This window comes from Pristis pectinata, chromosome 10 (genome assembly GCF_009764475.1).
Source record: "Pristis pectinata isolate sPriPec2 chromosome 10, sPriPec2.1.pri, whole genome shotgun sequence".
Lineage (NCBI taxonomy): Eukaryota > Metazoa > Chordata > Chondrichthyes > Rhinopristiformes > Pristidae > Pristis > Pristis pectinata.
The window spans coordinates 98,906,440-98,926,391 of NC_067414.1; the positions used below are offsets into that span (position 1 = coordinate 98,906,440).

Below are 19,952 nucleotides of genomic sequence, written 5' to 3' on the forward strand. Positions count from 1 at the left end.
CACAATGGGAGAGTCAAAAATATTATGTTCAGTTCCCTCTCCCAACTGAGAGCAGCTGGGGACAAAGCACTGGTGCCTGAAATACCCACTAGTCACAGCCTGCCACCCTGAAAATTACCCACTTAATTGCCTAATGTTTCCTATCCATAGAACAATTTTCAATCCATGCTATTCCAATTTTACATGCTTTAACTTTGCACGCTTACCTTGAGACTATCAAAAGCCTTGTGAAAAATAGAAACATACAACATCTTGTTCTGCCTTATCCATTCTACAGTTATGTCCTTCAAAAAAAGGGTGATCAAATATTTTTTAATGTTTCATAAATCCCTGCTGACTTTCTCCATATTTTGTGTTTCTAATATACTATTTGATGCACTGTTACCACTTTTGTTTGGAGCCACACAGACAACTCCCAACAATGTTTCCTGCCTCTTGGTGTTAGCTCCACTCAGACTGATTCTATCTTGATGTTCTGAGCTAATATCCCTTCTCACTATTGCAGTGACTTCACCCTCTACTAATACCGCCGCCACCTTTTCCTTTTTGTCTGCATTTCCTAACAATCAAATATTTGTGGATATTCAGCTCCCAGCCTTGGGCACCCTGCAGCCATCTCTCCATAATGACAATGAGATCAGTTTACATCTACTTGCATTATTAATTCTTCTACACTGTTGTGAATTCCATTAAATGTCTTTACATATTTTTATACATTTATTTTGTATTATGGCCATTTTTGTCTTCTAACCATTTCTTCTCACCCAGACCCGTTAGAGCAGTCTTTTGTTTGTATGCTCTGGACCTTATTGAGTTATGTACAGCAGGGAAACATCCAACTCATCCATGCTGACCAAGTCGACAACCAAAGTTGTCCCATTTGCCTGCATTTGGCCCACATCCCTCCAAACCTTTCCTATCCATGTACCTACCCAAATGTCTTATAAACATTGTAAATGTACCCGCTTCTACCACTTCCTCTGGCAGCTTGTTCCATATACTCAGCACCCTCAGTTTGCAAAAACTTGTCCCTCGGGTACCCTTTAAATCTTTCTCCTCACACAAATCTATGGCCTCTAGTTTTAGATTCCTCTACCCTGGGGGGATAAAAGACTGACCATTCACCCCATATGTGCCACTCATGATCTGATAAACATCTAAGATCATCCCGTAGCCTCCTACTCTCCAGGAAGAACAGGCCCAGCCTATCCAGTCTCTTCTTCAGCTCTCCAATTCACGGTTATGTTCTTGTGAATCTTTTTTGCACCCTCTCTAGCTTAATTAAATCCTTCCTATGGTACGGCAACTAGAATGGTACAGTCTTCCACGTGCAGTCTCACCGATGTCTTATTCGGCTGTGACATGATTTCCCAACTCTTGTACTTAATGCCCCGTCTAATGAAGGCAAGGGTGCCATACGCTTTCTTCACCTTATCTCCCCGTGCCGCTATTTTCAGGGAATTATGTACTTGTATCCCTAGGTCTCTGTTTGGCAACATTCTCCAGGGCCCTGCAATTTACTGTGCAAGACCTGCCCTTGTATTGCTTCCCAAAATGCGACATTTTGCACTTGTCCAAGTTAAATTCCATCTTTGGTCCACTTCCTGTTTTGTAATCCTGGGAATAGTTGGATCCCAGTTGTAATCCTAGGAATGCTGTGGATCATGTTGTAATCTTAGATAACCTTTTCCTCTGTCCATGACACCACCAATTTTGGTTTCATCTGCAAACTTACTAACTGTGCCACCTACATTCTCATCTGGATTGTTAATAAACATTATAAACAGAAGAATCAGCACAGATTCCCAACACAAGTTGGCTATCCCTACCCCAATCACATTCCAACATTGCTCGTTTTATCCCTTTCGTAACCAGATTTCTCTCAAATGGAACTCTTCCTGCCTTTGAAGCCCTAACAACAACAAATTTTTTGGTTCACTGGAACTCCAGTTCCAGAATGCTTTGTTTAGTCCATCCCAACAAACAGTGAGAAAAGCTTTAGACTACAGAAAGATATGGATGGTCTGGAGTGTTGAACACAAAAGCAGCAAATGGAACTTAATTCAGATAAGCACAAGATGATGCATTTGGGGAAGTGCAAAGTGAGAGGGCAGTGTGGACTAACAGAAGTCTCTTAGATTGTAACACCAAAGATCCTTCAAGGTAACAGAACACATCAGAATGTCCCAAAGGGAAAAAGAGGAGTTTTCCTTTATTATCAAAGGCATTGAATACAAGAGAAAATAGGTTCTGCTAGAATTATGGACAACTATAGTTTGAGTACTTATTACATTTCTGTCCACCACACTAATGGAAAGATGAGGGAACAGAGGAGATTTACAAGAATGTTACCTGGTCTGGAAGTTGCAGCTTTCAGGAAAGAGTAAATAATCTGGGGTTGTTTTCTTTGTAACATAGGAAGCCGAGGGGAATCTTAATTGAGCAGTACGAGGAGCCTAGATAGAATAAATGGGAAGGACAAATCTCCCACAGCAGAGAATCAAAACCAGAGGGCATAGGTTTAGAGTAATTGGTAGGATTACTAAGGAAGTGAGCAAAAACTTTGATAGTCAGGATCTGGAACTCTCCGCCTGAAAGGGTGAAAGAGGCAGAAACATTCACCACAGTTGCATATTTGGATGTGCACTTGAAGAGCTGTAATCTGCAGAGTTAGTGCTGGAAGGTGGAGTGAGGTTGACAGCCTTTTTCAACTGGCATGGACAAGATGGAATAGCTCCTTGTGTTGTAAACTTCATCATTCTATGTCTTATCCAAGACATAAAATCCCTATTGCATGGAAGTAAAAATGCACTTTGATGTTTTGACAGATATTGAGTAAACTGCAGAAAGATAAACAATTTTGATCAAGTTCAGAATTTGAATGTCCTAACATTTCTAATTAACTTCACGGCCATTCATTTCAGAGCCAAGTCCCTTGGCAAGATGTCAATATACAGCAGTGACTAGAAAATTCCTTTTTCTGATGGACACTAATGTTTTGCTTCATTTTATGACAAATGTTTTTACTTCTAAGTCCATGATGGACAAAGAAGGTTCCACTGAAAATAAATCCGATCATGACTGAGAAATTAGCATGAAATTCTGATCAATGATAATTTGAAATTTATTCTCCACTTCCTTCTCTCTATACAAAATTTTGTTAAGTCTCTCTGCAAGTGTGATCTCAGGCACTTCTAATCTGCTACAATCAGAACAGTTGGTAACTAAGTGCTAATGTTTTCAACACTACTCTTTCTTTCGCAGGCATATCACCAAAGACACACACACTCAAGGCAAACAAATAGATAACTCTGATAAACCTTAACACCACTTGCTTTGGTGTATCATTTTCTAAATTAAATTGATCACAATGAAACCTACACCCAGTTCTATAACTGTACCCAGGCCCACCTGCTGTTGAACCTTCATTGTTCGTCCCTTCAAAACTTTGCAATGCATCTCCCAGGCCTCACCAAATCCTATTAGCCAATCATTTAAGTATTTGATTATACCCTTGCTCCTGATGGCCAACATCTTCACTTTAATGTTTATAGGCCACAAAAACTCTCACCAGACCACAACAGCCTCCTGCCCCAGCCTAATTCAGATCACCCCAAGATTTTCAGTACAATTTGCAGTCTTGCCTCAAACTGCCCATGCCCCAGAGTGACTCTGCCAAACTCCCACCTTCCTCAAAGCTCTCCCTATGACTCACTGCTTTGACTGGTTATTCCTCTTAATACCTCCTTTGGATTTTTTTCCTGACAGCAGTGAAGTGGTTTTAGAACATTCTGCATTAAAAGGCATGATGAATGCAAGTTGCTGCTATGTACATTTAGTTCGTACAAGTCAAAGCACGGGCAAGCTATTCAACCCTCACACCTACTCCATCATTCAATAAAATTACTGCTGACCCTTTACCTCAGCCCCACATTCCTTCACTAAACATATCCCTCAATTCCTGTAATATCCAAAATCTATTGATCTGCATCATGAACATACCCAGTAACTGAGCCTCCACAGCCCGAGTGAAGTATTCCAAAAATCCACAATATTTTGGGTGAAATTTCTTCTCATCTGTTCTGAATGGCCCACCCCTTGTTTCGTCTCCAGGTTCTAAAACAAAATGCCAACCAGGAGGGATCAACACTTCTACATCTATGCCGCAAGTCCCATTAAAACTCAGTTTCAATAAGGTCACCTCTCATTCCACAAAAGGCCTAGTCTGCTTAAATCTTTCCCCACAGAAAGAAACTCCAAAGCAAGCAAACTAATTGAGGAACTCCCTTTATTGCAAATATAATCCCCCTTAAGTAGGGAGACCACACCTTCATACAATTACCTGGAACCTATCTAAATTGGGCAAAGACATCTCTGCTCTCGTACTTGAACCCTTTTGCAATGGTCCAACATACCATCTGCCTTCCTAAATGCTTGCTATACCAGCATATTAACGTTCAGTGATTCATGCACAAGGACACTCAGTTTCCTCTGAACACTATCTTTCAGATTCTCATTATTGATTGATGAAAGTAGGGCAATGGATGTTGTGTACATGAACTTTAGTAAAGTATTTGACAAGATCCTTCATGGTGGGCTGCTGCCATTAAGTCACATGGGATCCACAGCAAGTTGGTAAATTGGATACAAAATTGAAGACAGGGTAGTGGCAATTGGATGTCTGTGGCTCATGCTGAGAATTCACTGATCCTTGGGTAATATATAAATATGGACATATATAAATGACTTGAATGAAAATGTAGGTGGTCTGATTAACAAGTTTGCAGACAGGAAAACTGGCGGATTTGCATACTGGAACTGTCCTGTGACCTAATCAATGTTTTAAGATGTACGATAGCCTCCCTGCTCTTAATAGTATATGACCTGACTGATATTGAAGTATGCTGTATGTCCACAACCTTATCTACCCTCACTGCCATCTTCTGAGATCCTCGTACACCAAGGCTTCTCGATACTCCTTTGAGCCCTACCATTCATAATGTAACTTGTACCCTTATCAGTCCCTTCAAGTGCATCACTTCACACTTCTCAGGAGTAACTTCCATCTGCCACTGCTCCTCCCATTTTATCAAATGATCACTTATTCTGTAACTTATGACTCTCCTTATTAGCAACAAAACAACCAATGTCATTTGTAAACTTATTAATCACACAACCCACATTCATATCAAAATTGTTAATGTACCTAACAAACAATAAGGATGCCAGCACCGATCCCGGCAGTATTCACCTTTTGGACCAATTTCCCATGTGGGACCTCATCAAAAGGTCTCATTGAAGTCCCTCTAGACTACATTAACTGTACTGCCTTCATTAATACTTTGTCATCTCTTTGAAAAATTCAATTAAATTGAATTCCACTGATAGTAGATTCAAAGGCCTGTAATTATCTGGCTTATCCCCACTGCCCATCTTGAATGAAGGTCGCATATTTGCTGTCCTCCAACCATCTGGTACCTCCCATGACCAGTGAAGATTTGATAATCTGTCAGGGCTTCAGTAATTTCCCCCTTACCCCACCCCCATACATTTCATCAGGCCCTGGTGGTTTACCCACCTTTAAACCCACTGAGACACATAACACCACCTCCTTTTTAATAATACATCAGCTGCACCATCATTGATTCTGTTGCCTCATGAATCAAAATTGTCAATGATTTCCCATTTAAAAAATCCATGCCAACTCTATCTGATGAGTTTATTTTCGTTCCCTTGGTTAATTTTATTTAGTTTCTAAAAATGTTTCCTGACAACCAACATTAAATCTGATTGCCCTATTTATCCTCCTTACATTTTGAAAGGTATGGAAATTACAGCAAGCCATTACATAAAACTACTACTAACACCCCAGTTGAAATATGGAACTCAGTTCTAGACACCACACTTTAAAAACGGGCGATGTCTTGCAAAGGATGCAAACAAAAAAGACGCAAACAAAAAAGACACCAGAGATGAGAAGCTTTAGTTAAGTAGAGAGATGCTGAGACTTTCTCCACACCCTCCCCACCCCACCCCCCCCCCCCCCCCCCCACACAGAGGGAAAGTAGTTGGAGAGAAATTTAATGGTCAAAATCATTAAAAGTTTTGATGTAAATAAATGGCAGAGGAGCTGTTGACAAGAGGACACAGAACCACGACTGGCAAAAGATTTTAAATACATCAAATTGCTGTGATCTGGAAAGCACTGCCTGAAAGTGTAGTAACATTTGACAGATTTAGATAAATACATAGAGGAAAAAAAATGTGCATGTCAGTGGGATAATTTACACAGATCTACCAAAGAACCAACATGGGTACAATGGGGTGGATAGCTTCTGTCATCACTGTTCCAGTCTGTGTTTCTGTAGACAGAATTTATTAATAAAATATTTTCATATTCACTTACTAGTAATCAAAAAAGTTCAAGAAGATGCTGGAGATACTCAGCAGCTCAAACATTTGTGGAAAGAAAAACAGAGTCAATACTTCAGGCCAATAGCCCTGAAATTTTGACTGAGATGAGACTCTTTCAAGATAATTCTCCTAATCTGCTGAGTATCTACAGCATTTTTATTTCAGATTTCCAGCACCTACAGATTTTTGCTTGTGAGCTGAGAAATTAACTTTAGTCATTTAAATTGAGAACATGTGACATTTACAAATTTTGTGGTGTTCAAATACAGCCAATAACAAACCCCACTTTCATAACATAACTGGCATCTCTGAATAAGAAACTGCTCAACTTACTCTTCATAGGTCTCAAACCCACTGGATCTACCAGTTCCAACTGTCCCTGAAAGAGAACAGAAATTGAAGAGCAGTTATAGCATGCCTCCAACCACCATACCAGTTTCAGCAACTCAACACCAATATTCACTGTTTGAAATATCTACACTTTGACCATCCATTTACCTCTGCAGATGCTGCCTGACCCACTAAGTTCCTCCAGCAGCTGATTTTTTTGCTCCAGATTCCAGCATCTGCAGTCTCATGTCTACACTTTCCCAACTCATTCTTCAATTTCTCCAACATTCTCCTCAAGATGACAGTTCTGATCAACCACTGTTGTGTGCAGTATAGCACTGGGTACCAAGTTCCTTTGCTCTGTGCTGACAATTTTGATTGCCATTTCCACAACACAGACCAGCACCCATCTGAACATTATTAGAACTTTCTCATGCCAAAATCAGAGTGAACATTGAGCAGGGCTGTTGGAAGAGCCATGGACACTTTACTCAGGAGTCATAGAAATAAGAAAGGATTGAATTCTATCAAGGCCTCTTTGGCTGCACAAGCCAGGTTGGGGGAAGAAGAGGAAAAAGGGAGAGCAAGTGCAGCCATGGCAGGGGCACAACCAGCAGGGAGGTCTAAGGGTGCAACCAGAAAGAATGGATAGCAGGCACAAATTTACACAAGTCAAATTCCATCGGAATATTTCTGCACCTTTTAATGCAAACATCAAAAAGGCAGATCATCTAAATAGAGGGAAACTGCAAATGAATTACATTTCAGGAGGGATCTAGGTGTCCTAATGCATGAATCACAAGAAGTTGAGAAACAAGGGACTACAGATGCTGGAATCTAGATAAAAACCATGACGATGCTGGAGGAACTCAGCATGCCAGGCAGCATCTGTGGAGAAAAGCAGGCGGTCAACATTTCAGGTCAGGACCCTTCTTCAGGACTTCACAAAAAGTTAGCAGGCAGGTCTGACAAGTAGTTAAGGCGGAAAACAGCATATTGGCCTTTATTGCAAAGTATCAGAGTTTACAGAACAGAGATTTTGTTACCATTATATAGGGTGTTGATCAGGTCACAACTGGAATACTGCACTTGGTTCTCTTACCAAAGGACACAGTAGCATTGGAGGCAGTCCAATGGAGATTCACCAGGCTAATTCTTGGGATGAGAAGGTTGTTCTATAAAGACAGTCTGGGTTGATATTCCTTGGAGTTTAGAAGAATGAGGGGTAACCTTATTCAAACTTAGAGATTTTGAGACGTTTCCATTAAGGGAGAATCAAGAACAATAGGACATAGCTACAAAATAAAGTATAGAAACTTCTCTCAAGAGGGTAGTGAATCCCTGGAATTCTCTGCCCCCGAGGGTGATGGAGGCCAGATCTTTAGATATATCTGAGGCGGAGATAGATAAATATTTGAAAGATTGATGAATTAAGAGTATGGAGAACTGGCACAAAAGACAAGTTGAGGCCAACATAGATCAGCCACAATCATATTGAATGGCAGGGCAGACTTGAGGGGCTGAGGGTCAGTGTTCTTGTGTATATGAAATTACTGTGGAAGAGGGAGACTCCCTCAACACATCTACACTGCATCAGGACACGTACTCAAACAGTTGGCAGGAACTGGTTGGCACGATCTTTTAAGTGGCTTGGATGTGATGGGTCATATAGCCAAGTAATATTTCCATTATCTTATTGAATGAAAAAGCAGGTGCCAGGGGAAGAATAGCCTTCAACTGCTTGCGTTATCTTCTTAAAGCCATCTCTTTGCTTTCCTATCAGCCTTGAGGGGTGGGGGAAAAAAATCACTACAAATTTTATCTTTTGGCCTCTGATAGAATAGTGCCTATTCTGGGGGAGTCGTAATTGCTGTAGCAAGTGTTGTAAATAGGATTATAACATGACAAATAACAAGATCTAATTTTTGTTGGAAGACCAGCTATACCTAAAGGACCACATTATCAACAGGTTTTGCAGTAAGTGGCATTTGGCTAATTCTGCTGCAGGACTATTAACAAAACTATTGAGTCATAAAATAATTTGGCTGAAGTCAGCATAAACAATTGGAGGCAATTACTGTTCCCTATCTGACAAGAAATCATTCCAGTCTCACCAGGTGGTAAGCATTGATGCAACTCCAAAGCAGAAATCTGTTTAAATATCGAAACAGATTTAGATGCCTCTGGGCATGTAAACAACAGGGAATTTCAAGCTCTCTACACCATCTGTGTGCACAACTTTCAGCAATCTTGACTACAAACAAGTAGTAAATAAGGAAACAAAACACTTCATTCACAGTTCTCTGGGGAAGGATCTAGCAACAGCCACAACCAGAAGCAAAAGGCCTTTCAACCACCAAGATCTGACTAGATTTGTAAACAGACTAGTGAAACATTCCTTTTAACTAGCTGGTGATTTTTCTTCAGCAAAGCTCCTAACGATTCACTGAAAAACAAGTTCCCACAAGCATGCTTCCATAAATCTAGCCAAGCATTTCCTGCACCTCTTTCCAACCATCCCTCGGGCACTGACCGAGTCAGCAGGCTTTCGACACACCCTCTTCAATAATAACACTTGCATCCAATGCCAGAACCAGGAATTTAAGCATTGTAGAAACCACATACCAGAGGAGAGAATGAGCTAGAGACATACTTTAAGGTTTCTCCTCTACGGCCAACTTTTGTAAGAACATATTTGCCATAGAGGCCATTCAGCCAAGGTTCAGCAAGTTTATTTTTAGGATGAAAGGGTTGTCTCATGAAGAATGATTGAGCAGCAAGGGCCTACACTCTGGAGTTTGCAAGCACAAGAGGTGATCCCATTGAAATATTCAATATGGGGTGGGGGGGGGGGTGGTAGTTAAACAAGGCAGATGCTGAGAGGATGTTTTTCTGGTGGGGGAGCCTTGCACGAGGGTCACAGACAGAGTAAGAGAGCACATTTATGACTGAGGAAAGCAGGAGCTTCTTCCTTAAGAGTTGTGAATATTTACGTTTCTCTATCACGGGATGCTGAGTCACAACATATATTCAACTCAGAAAGAGGTCTGGACAATGGAGAAATGAGGGAGATGTGGGAATCAGAATCAGATTTATTATCACTGACGTAAGACACAAACCTTGTTGTTTTGCAGCAGCAATACAGTGCAAAGACAAAATTACTATAAATTACAAAAATAAATAAATAGTGCAAGAAAAAAAGAGGGAGTGTTCACGGACCTTTCAAAAATCTGATGGCAGAGGCTGTTTCTGAATTGTTGAGTGTGGGTCTTCAGGCTCCCGTACCTCATCCCCAATGGTAGTAACGAGAAAAGGGCATGTACCAGATGGAGAGTGTCCTTAGTGACAGATACCACCTTCGTGAGGCACCACATCTTAATATGTCCTCGATGGTGGGGAGGGTTGTGCCTGTGATGGAGCTGGCTGAGTTTACAACCCTCTGCAGCCTCTTGCAATCCTGTGCATTGGAGCCTCTATACCTGACTGTATGCTCTCCACCATACATCTATAGAATTTTAGAGTTTTTGGTGACATAAACTCCTAACGAAGTAAAGCCACTGGTGTGCCTTCTCCACAATTGCATCAATATGTTGGGCCCAAGATAGATCCTCCGAGATGTTGATGCCCAGGAACTTGAAGCTGCTCCCCCTATCCACTGCTGACCCTTCAACGAGGACTGGTGCGTGTTCTCCAGACTTCCCCTTCCAGAAGTCCACAATCAATTCCATGGTCTTGCTGGCATGGAGTGTGAGTTTATAGATGGCATTTGAGCTGTGCTTAGCAACACAGTCACAAGTGTAGCGACAGTAGAGCAGTGGACTAAAAGTGCATCCTTGAGGAGTGCCTGTGTTGACTGCCAGCGAGATGTTACTACTGATCCACACTGACTGTAGTCTCCTGATAAGGACGTCCAGTTGCCGGGGGGGGGGGGGGGGGGGGGGGGGGGGGCGATGGGTTACAAAGGCCCAGGTTTTGAAGCTTGGTGATTAGCATTGAGGGGATGGTGGTGTTGAATGCCAAGCTATAAATTGATAAACAGCAGCCTGACATGTTTTGCAATTGTCTATGTGCTCCAACACAGCAATTATCAGATATACCACAACACTGATATGAAGTACAGACTCAAGGGCCTACTCAATTTTTCTTTTTTTTTAAAATGTTGTTTTGTTCTGAAATGGTAAAAATCACAATCTCAATAAAAAAAAAGATACAGACCAAGAGCCAACATCTCAGATTTAAATACAAATTAATATTTGACAATGTTATTTTACATCCCATCTTCCAATGGATAGAAAGGGAAGGCAGTTACCAGGAGAGGAGGGGCTACTGTCCATGGAGGAAACAGCACATCCTTTCAATTGGATTTTTGATGCAGGCACCTTACACTGCAGCTTTAATGTCAGGCATGCTATCTAACTGCACAGGCAGATCAGCAGTAATAACTGCATCCACTGCTGTCACCACCAGCTAACCAGTTGCAAGTGAGTGAGTCTGCAGGTGTAATTGTAAATGAAGCTTTTGTCTCCAGCTGCTTCAAAAGCCCTGCTTCAAACTGTTGGTACTGTGCCATATGCTGTTATATTTTGTACTGAATTTAATTGAATTCTTCACATTGCTTTTGACACTAGGAATGACAATACTGGTATGGAATTCAAACCACATTTACCCCAGGAATGCCACATTAGCTGCAGGCAGTTGTCTGCCAATATTATGAAGAGACAATGAAAAGTTTCAAGGTAAATCGTTTTTGTGTGTTATGTACCAGATTTACCAGCAAAATCCTTTACTACTCACTGCTGGAGAGTCTTCTCCCACTAAATGGCTACAAGACAGTCACCAGCAAATACAGTAACTCCATCAGACTGTACTGTTTCTCCAGATGTATGCATGAAAACTAACCCAGTAAATAAAAATCTCTTTACAATTTCACTTTCACAGCACATAGTTCATGTGCTGCACATGATCCACAAATGATACAAACAATAAACACTGCTGCACACAAGGTCACCATTCAGTCTAATGGAAGAACATTAGAAATGACTTAAATGCAATCACTGATAAACCTCCACAGCCTCGAAGTATTAACTTCCAAAGATTTACAATCCTCATCAAGAAGAAATTTCTCAGTCCTAAGTGACTTAAGTCCCATTGTGAGATAGTGACCCCGAGCCCTGGACTCCTCTGTCAGGGAAATCATCCTGTATCCATCCTCTGAGCTCTCAGTCAATCTTGTACATTTCAGTGAGGTCACTTCTCATTCTTCCAAACTTGAGAGGCCAGCCTACTCAGTCACTCTACAGACCCGACAGATCCACCAGGACACAGTTTGGTGAGTCTTTGCTGCATTCTCTCTATCACAAGTAGATTTTTTTTTAGGTAAGATGACCAAAATTATTCACAATACTTCAGGTATGGTCTCATCAAGGCTCTATATAATGCTGCAAGATATCTTTACTCTTTTAATAAAGGCCAACATTATGATTTACCTTCCAAGCCACATGCTGTACATTAGCTTTCAGGAACTTGTGTACAAGAACACCCAGGTCTCTCTGAATACATTTTCCCAAACTCTCACTAGTTAAGTACCACCCAGCATTCACTTTTCCTACCAATGTGGATAACACCACATTTTTCCCCATATTACGTCCCATTTGTTGCCCACTCACTTGCCTTATCCGTGCCTCCTTGAAGCCCCTTTGCATCTTCATTACCCACATTCCTGTATCATCTACAAAATTAACAATGTTTGCATTTGATTCCCTCAGCCAAATTATTATACACATTGTGCAGCATCTGAGACCCAAGCACTGATCTAAGAGGGGAAAGTTTAAAAGGAAATGTGTGAGGCAAGTCTGGAACACGCTGCAGGGGAGGTGGTAGAAGCAGATACAATAGCAACATTTAAGAAATTACAATTTTCCAAATGTGCTTTTATTACTTCCCCAGTAATTGATTCTAATGTTTTCCAACAATAGATGACAGACTAAATGGCCTGTAGTTTTTGCCCCTCTCCCTTTTCTTTGGAACAGGGATGCTACAGTTTTCCAATCCTCTGGCACTTTTCCAGAATCCAGATCTTTAGAAAACTATTATACATCCACTACCTCAGCAGCCACTTCTTTTCAGATCCAAGTATGCAAACCATCTGGGCCAAGACTCAACAGCCTTCAACTCCACAAGTTTGCCAATACCAATTCTCTCATGATGGCAATGATATTTAATTTCTATCCAGGATTATTCAGCATAAATGGGATATTCATAGTATCTTCTCTTGTAAGGACTGATGCAAAATACCCATTCAAGTCCTCTGCCATTTCCTTGTTACCATAACTATTTCTCCAGCCAATGTTTACTCAGATCTGTTATATACTGAAAGAACTTTTACTGTTCACTTTTCTATCCCTTCACTAGTTTATTTTCCATTTATTTTCTCTATTATGTTTGCTTAATTGAGCCCAGTCTAAATCTATCATTAACTTTTTGCCTCCTAATAAGTTTCTTCAACTTAAAAACTTGTGTCAACTTCCTTGGTTAGCCATAGTTGCTTCATCTCTCCCCTTACTGGGATACATTTTTGATCAATGTATTACCTCCTTGCATCTGCTGTCGAGGATCTTTCCTGATAATCTAACGGCCAAGTCAACTTTAGCCAACTCTTCCAGTATAATTCTCTACAAGTTAAACAGTCATTTCTGACACAAGCTTCTCCTTCTCAAACAGGATACAAAATTCTGTCATACTATAATCACTACTGCCTCAGAGATCTTTTACTCTGAGGTCATTGGTTAAACCTGGCTCATTACCCATTACCAGATCCAAAATAGCCTGTTTCCTGATTAATTTCATAATGTAATGTTCCAGGCAAGTATTCTGAATTAATTCTTGTGGTTATGTACCCCAACTTCATTAACCCAATCTACATGAAGATTAAGTCTTCAATAATTATAACACTGTCCTTTTCACGTTCCCTTTATTTGTTGATTTCCTTTCCTACAGTCTTAACAGACTTGTTACATACACAATAACTGACTCAAAGCATGGAGACTGTAAAAACCCCAATGTTCTGCACCCCTCTGGTCTGAAGGACTGTCACTAAATGGTTCAACCTCTGACTTTCTAATTTTTCCTCACTTACTCTATGATTCAACACACTTTAATACAGGACCCAAATAACCATTCTTCATTTGTGAAATCACAGAATCATACAGCATGGAAACAGGCCAATGGGCCCAATTTGCCTATGCTGACCAGTGGGAACTCTTCTGTATTAACCCCATTGCCCAGCACTTGAGCCATAGCCCTCTAAGCCTACGCTATTCAAGTGAGCCAAGATTATCTTCTTAGACAGTCCCTCAGAATAAAGGATGAATTAATTCCACTCCAGTTCTCAGCTGATGAATGAGACTGATTTTTGCCAGAGAAGGAACAGGAGATGCTTAGCAGGATGGAGAGCTCAGAACTATGCATTCTTTCCATCATTTATATTGGCCTTCTACGTACCCACAACTCACGAATTCCATGTTCTTGCGCTATTTCCAAAGCTCCCTTTCCACTTTGGGATTCCCAGGAGCTAGTTGAGATGTTACATTTTACCACTCCTAAAGGAAGTTTTGAGAATATCCTCAAATCTTCTCTGTTCACACAATAACCTCTTCCTGTGGCTGCCCCGACTGAAATTAACAGAAGTTTCAGTACTGGTCTGTGTTACGAAGTACCAGATTCACAAGTCTGATTGTACAAAAAAAGTTAGTGCTGCAGTGGTTATTTAATGCATCTACAATTATGTTTATGGTTAACAGAGGAACGAGTACATTATGAAATATATACACAGTGCAATATTTTGATCCTCTAAATGAACACTGGAAATGCTTCCTGTCACGAGGTGATCCTGCATCTCAATTACACTTTCCCAGCCATTCCGCACATCCATCAATTTCCCTGGACTTTGGGAAAACTCATTAGGTGTGGACCAGTAAACCCTTGAAGTCCATTCCATGCTTCCAATCAAATCAATACCTCAAATTAATTTGCCTGCCTTTATTCCAGAACTGTCAAGATCCTTATTTAAAAATCCAGTGTTGAAGTTGGTCTTCCAGCAGTCCCAACACCTACTACTTTTTGAGGAGTGAAATACTGATTTCACATCCTTTTTGTGCAAATGTTTATTGATATCTATTAGCCAGTGAATCAGAGATGAGACAGTACTTACAGCAGGCCACTGCACAATACACTCAAGTATTCGGGGAACCAACCCAGTCATGAGAACAGTGCAGTCCCTAGGCACAAATGACAGGGCAACTACTCAATCAGTAACATGTTTCCCAGGAGCTTGCTACCTAAATTAATTGGTAAATTGGTTTATTATTGTCACATGTACTGAGGTACAGTAAAAACATTTATTTTGCTTGCCATCCATGCAGATCATTTCATCACGTCAGTGCATTGAGGTAGTACAAGGGAAAAGCAATAACAGAATGCAGAATAAAGTGTTACAGAGAAAGTGCAGTGCAGGCAGACAATAAGGTGCAAGGGCCATGACAAGGTAGATTGCAAGGTCAAGAGTCCATCTTATCATACTAGGGGACCGCTCAATAGTCTTACAACAGGATAGAAGCTGTCCTTGAGCCTTGAACAAGCTTTAAGTTTGAGTACATACCCTACTGTTGTTGAATTCCACACAACAAAATAGTTTCCCCAACAATCCAATGGAATCCTTACAAAAAAAACACAAGCAGAGGAGGGCTATTTGTGCTGCTCCACCATTCAACAAGACCATTGTTCATCTTTTACCTCAGCATCATTCTCCTCATATACCTTGATTCCCTCCACATCCAAAAATCTCTAATTAGTTTAAACCATTTATATTATCCCCACAATCGTCTAAACTCAAGCAAGTACACACCATGCCTGTGCAAACCTCATTCGTTAAGCCTAGTACATGTTGAATTTGCATTGTATATTGTCCAAAGGCACTGCAACTTTCCCAGAAGTTGATGAAAAAAAACTAAAAGCAGGACTCAAGAGGGGGGTCAGGCAAAGCCTCCAAACAAGTAAACCAGGATTCAAATCTCAAAGTTAAATTCAGTTACTATTTAGATTTTTAAAACAAGGAACAGCCAAGTAATGATGCTTATTCTGCCATCTTTAGAGGGTGGGAGAAATGCAACTCCAGACACACAACAATGTAGAAACTCTGAAATACACTCTGGGTTTAATCATGCAAGCCACTCTGTTAGGGCAATATACTAACGCAAACTGATTTTAATCAGTTCATTAACTGATTTTTTTTTAAAAAAAGTGTTGGAATAAAAAGGTCCTTCTCAAGTCAGTAAATTGAGACTAGTCAAACAGGTCAGGGTTCAGTGCCTAGGCCCCATTTGTTCAATCTTTATCAACAATTTGGCTGGGGATAGCACAAAACCCAGCAGGCATGCAAATTGTGATTGAAAATGCAAAGGTTCTTCAAGAGGATATAGATAAGCAAAGTGAGTGAGCTACAATGTGGCAGGTGGAACATAATATGGAAAAATGTGAGATTATCCACTTCAAAAAAAAACAAATGTTGACTTGTTTTTTGAAAAACAGCGAGAGAGAATGAGAAATGTAGAGTCAAAGGCACCTTGGTGTCCTTGTACACAAGTTATTGAAAGCTAATACGCAGTTTCAGTAGACAGTTAGAAAGGCATATAGTATACTGCCCTTTATCGTGAACAGTAAAGGTGTCTTACTACAATTACATAGCTGGCGAGACCACATCTGGAGTATTGTGCACAATTTTGCTCTCCTTATCCAAGAGAAAATATACTTGCTGTAGAGGAAGTGCAGTGAAGGTTCACCAGACCATTTCCTGGGATATCTTTCTCTTTCCTAACGACATGGAAGGAAACCATTTGGCCTATTGACTTCATGCTGGTTCTCGGAGCAATCCCATTAATCCCACTGCCCCATAACCTATTATCCTCCATTCCCACCACTGGCAAAAACAACAAACACTAGAACAGATTATCCCCTTATTATCTTTCAAGTGTCCATTAACTCCTGATTCTCATACTACTCAACAATGCTATTGATACTTTATAATAGCCACAATCGACCAGCTTCTCAGAGATATGGGTAGAAATTGGAACTTCCCAAGAAAACCCATCCGTTTACAAATGTACCAGTTATCAATCCACTTGCATATTTTGTTGACAACCTTATGCAATGATTTTGACAATTAAAGATTAGCACAAACACACTTTCAAAGATAGGTTGAGCGAGCTGGGTCTTTTCTCTTTGGAGCGAAGGAGGATGAGAGGTGACTTGTTAGAGATGTACAAGATGATAAGAGGCAAGATCGAGTGGACAGTCAGAGACTTTTTCCCAGGGAGCATAATTTTAAGGTGATTGGAGGAAAGTATGGGGTGGGGGGAAGGAAATGTCAGAGGCAGATTTTTTTTTAAAAACACAGTAGTGAGTGTGAGGAATGCACTGCCAGCTTAGGTTGTGGGGACACTTAAGAGACTCTTAGATAGCCCTCCATTTCTCTATCATTCATGTGGCTATGTGGGTGGGAAGGGTTAGATAGATCCTAGAGCAGTATAACACGTTGGCACAACACCCTGGGCCGAAGGGCCTGTACTGTGCTGTCATGTTCAAAGGTGTCATGATTAATTCTGATTTTTCTCCAAAAGGGCAACAGCTCAACTGGTCTTCCCTTCACATGAAAGGTAGGGTAGCAATGGCTCACTGACTCCCGCTCAGCAACGGAGCCCAAGTTGATTTAGCCTCCTCTTCAGCTCAAGGAAGCAAGGCCACCTGACAAAGTACAGACCTGAAAGAGTTCAAGGAATTCAACATAAAACCACAAACTTCTGGTCAGAAAGATTCAACCCTTCAGTAAGCCGTGGTTTTACCCACGAGTTTGGAGGTAATTAATCCAAGGTTTAATCAGTAACATTACAGACAAGAACAAAATCTGTACACTTCTGTATGCTGAACAAAAATCTGAGTGAAAATTAATCAATGCAAAGCTTCCTTAATGGATACATTGGTAAGTGCACACAAACTCATAAACTCCAAGAAGAAAAAAAGTAACTCGCATATCTTGTCAGTTTTGGTATCACAGTACATCGTTACAGCCAGTACAAAGAGTCCTTTTGTCCTATCATGAGAGAAGGGAAGAGATACACTGGTCAAGGACAGAAAGCAGGCAAGAGGAGGGGTAGCGCCACACCCACCACCGGCAAAGACAACAAACACGAGAACAGGTTATCCCTTTAGACAAGTGCAGGCCTGACTTTTCCACCCAACTTCATGATATGCCACAGACACCCACCATTCTCCCCCTGATCTTCTGAGCTCGCCACAACCCTGATGCCATAAGCCGTGACATACCCACCTGCTCTAACGTAACCATGACATCAAAACCCACCCTGACGTATACCTTGCTCTGACACTTCCCTCAGTTCTCTCTGCTCCAATCATCCTGCTATTCCAGCCAAGTACACCCCACCCATCCGTCACCCTGCACCAACATGTCACGTCTCACAGTCACGAACCCTCATCATCCCACCTCCACTGACTGACATCCTTCTCAACACTAACCTACAACACAGACACCTCAGCTCCTGGCAGCAGTTTTCTAAGCACCACCACCCTGCAATGCAGCTTCCCCCAGCCCCACCACTTACCCCGATGCCAATGGCACTGACAACCCAAATCCACCGTCCCAGCCACTAGCACCCGACTTCGCCCTCCACCCATGACTAACCCCACATCTGCCAGCAAGAGCCCACCCCAATCGCCTGCCTCACCTGGGATCCAACCCCCAGCCTCGTCCCAATTCATCCCCAACTCCACTACCTCACAACTCACTCCCACCACACCCCCCAACCAAAATCCAGACCCATCGCCCCCACACCCAAAACCCATCTCATCCCACCCAGCATACCCAAACCCCTGCCCCATCCTCCTGCACCCAAACCCCGTCCCCACCCCCAAAATCCCCCACCCTCCCACTCCTGAACCCCCCACATTCCTGCACCCCTGAACCACCCCTGCCCTCCCACACCCAACCTCCCTCACCCCATCCCCACACCCAACCTCCCTCACCCCATCTCCACACCAGAACCCCCAACCCACGAACCCCACTGCCCCTGAACCCCCAGAACACCCCCACACCATTCCCCCACCTGAACCCCTGCACCAGGCCACCATCCCAACACCTGAACCCCCCCACCACATCCGTCCCCCGCATCTGAACTCCTCCACCGCATCCCACACCTGAACCCCACCACCCCCCACGACTCTATCCCATCCCCCACACGCTCACGCATCCCCAGCACCCACCCCCTTCCTAACCTGCATATGCCCCCCCAACATCCCCACCCCTCCTCTCCCCCTCCCATCCCCACCCCTCACATCCCCCTCCCATCCCCACCCCTCACATCCCCCTCCCATCCCCACCCCTCACATCCCCCTCCCATCCCCACCCCTCACATCCCCCTCCCATCCCCCTCCCCCCACCCCTCACATCCCCCTCAGATCCCCCTCCCCCTCACATCCCCCTCAGATCCCCCTCCCCCTCACATCCCCCTCACATCCCCCTCCCCCCCACATCCCCCTCCCCCCGAGACCCCCTCCGCCGCCGCTCGAGCGCCGACTGACACGGCCGCGCGCACAGTTAATAAGTTAGCGCACTCCGTCACTAGTTAGTCTCAGTAGTTGCCGGTTCACCTGTTGTCCGCCCGCTCCTGCTGCCGGCCGGGCTGGGTGGAGTCCGGAGCCGGGCCTGCCGGAGCCGGGCTGCCGGCGGCGGTGACCGCTCGCTGCCCGCCCGCCCTCGCCCCCCACCCTCGCCCCGCCCGCACCGGACCGGACCGCCGGCCGCTCCTCACCCGCTGCCCGCTCGCTCAGCGCCAACCGCCATCGCGCCGCCGGGCACGCTGGGAAACGCGCGCTCCCGCGCACAGGCAGGCGGACGTGAACGGCCCGGCGGGTGCGCGCCCGCCGCCTGACGTCACGGGGCTGGAGCTGGGGCTGGAGGCAGTTTTAAATCTGGTGTTGGGAAGGGGCTGATTGAATGTTGGAATTGGTTTATTATTGTCACAGGTGCCGAGGGGCAGTGAAGGACTTTGCATGCGGTCCGTCCAGAACATTTCGTTACAACAGTGCACCGAGGAAGTACAAGGGAAAGCAATACCAGAATGCAGAATACATTGGAGACA

General features: G+C 42.9%; 1 protein-coding gene across 5 annotated transcripts in view; it reads right to left on the bottom strand.

Moving 5' to 3' along the window:
- The window catches only part of tjap1 (tight junction associated protein 1 (peripheral)), a 119,896-nt gene extending 100,184 nt beyond the window's left edge, over window positions 1-19,712 (bottom strand). For 2 of the 5 annotated variants that reach the window (XM_052024276.1, XM_052024272.1), the window contains exons 1-2: window positions 19,623-19,702; window positions 6,748-6,793 (exon numbers count right to left, since the gene is read on the bottom strand). The gene's annotated coding sequence lies outside the window, so the exon portion shown is untranslated. Of the gene's footprint in view, window positions 1-6,747; window positions 6,794-19,461; window positions 19,528-19,622 lie in introns of those variants that run through there. The other 3 variants (XM_052024274.1, XM_052024273.1, XM_052024275.1) reach the window with 3 other exon arrangements.
- Window positions 19,713-19,952: the final 240 nt, after the last annotated feature.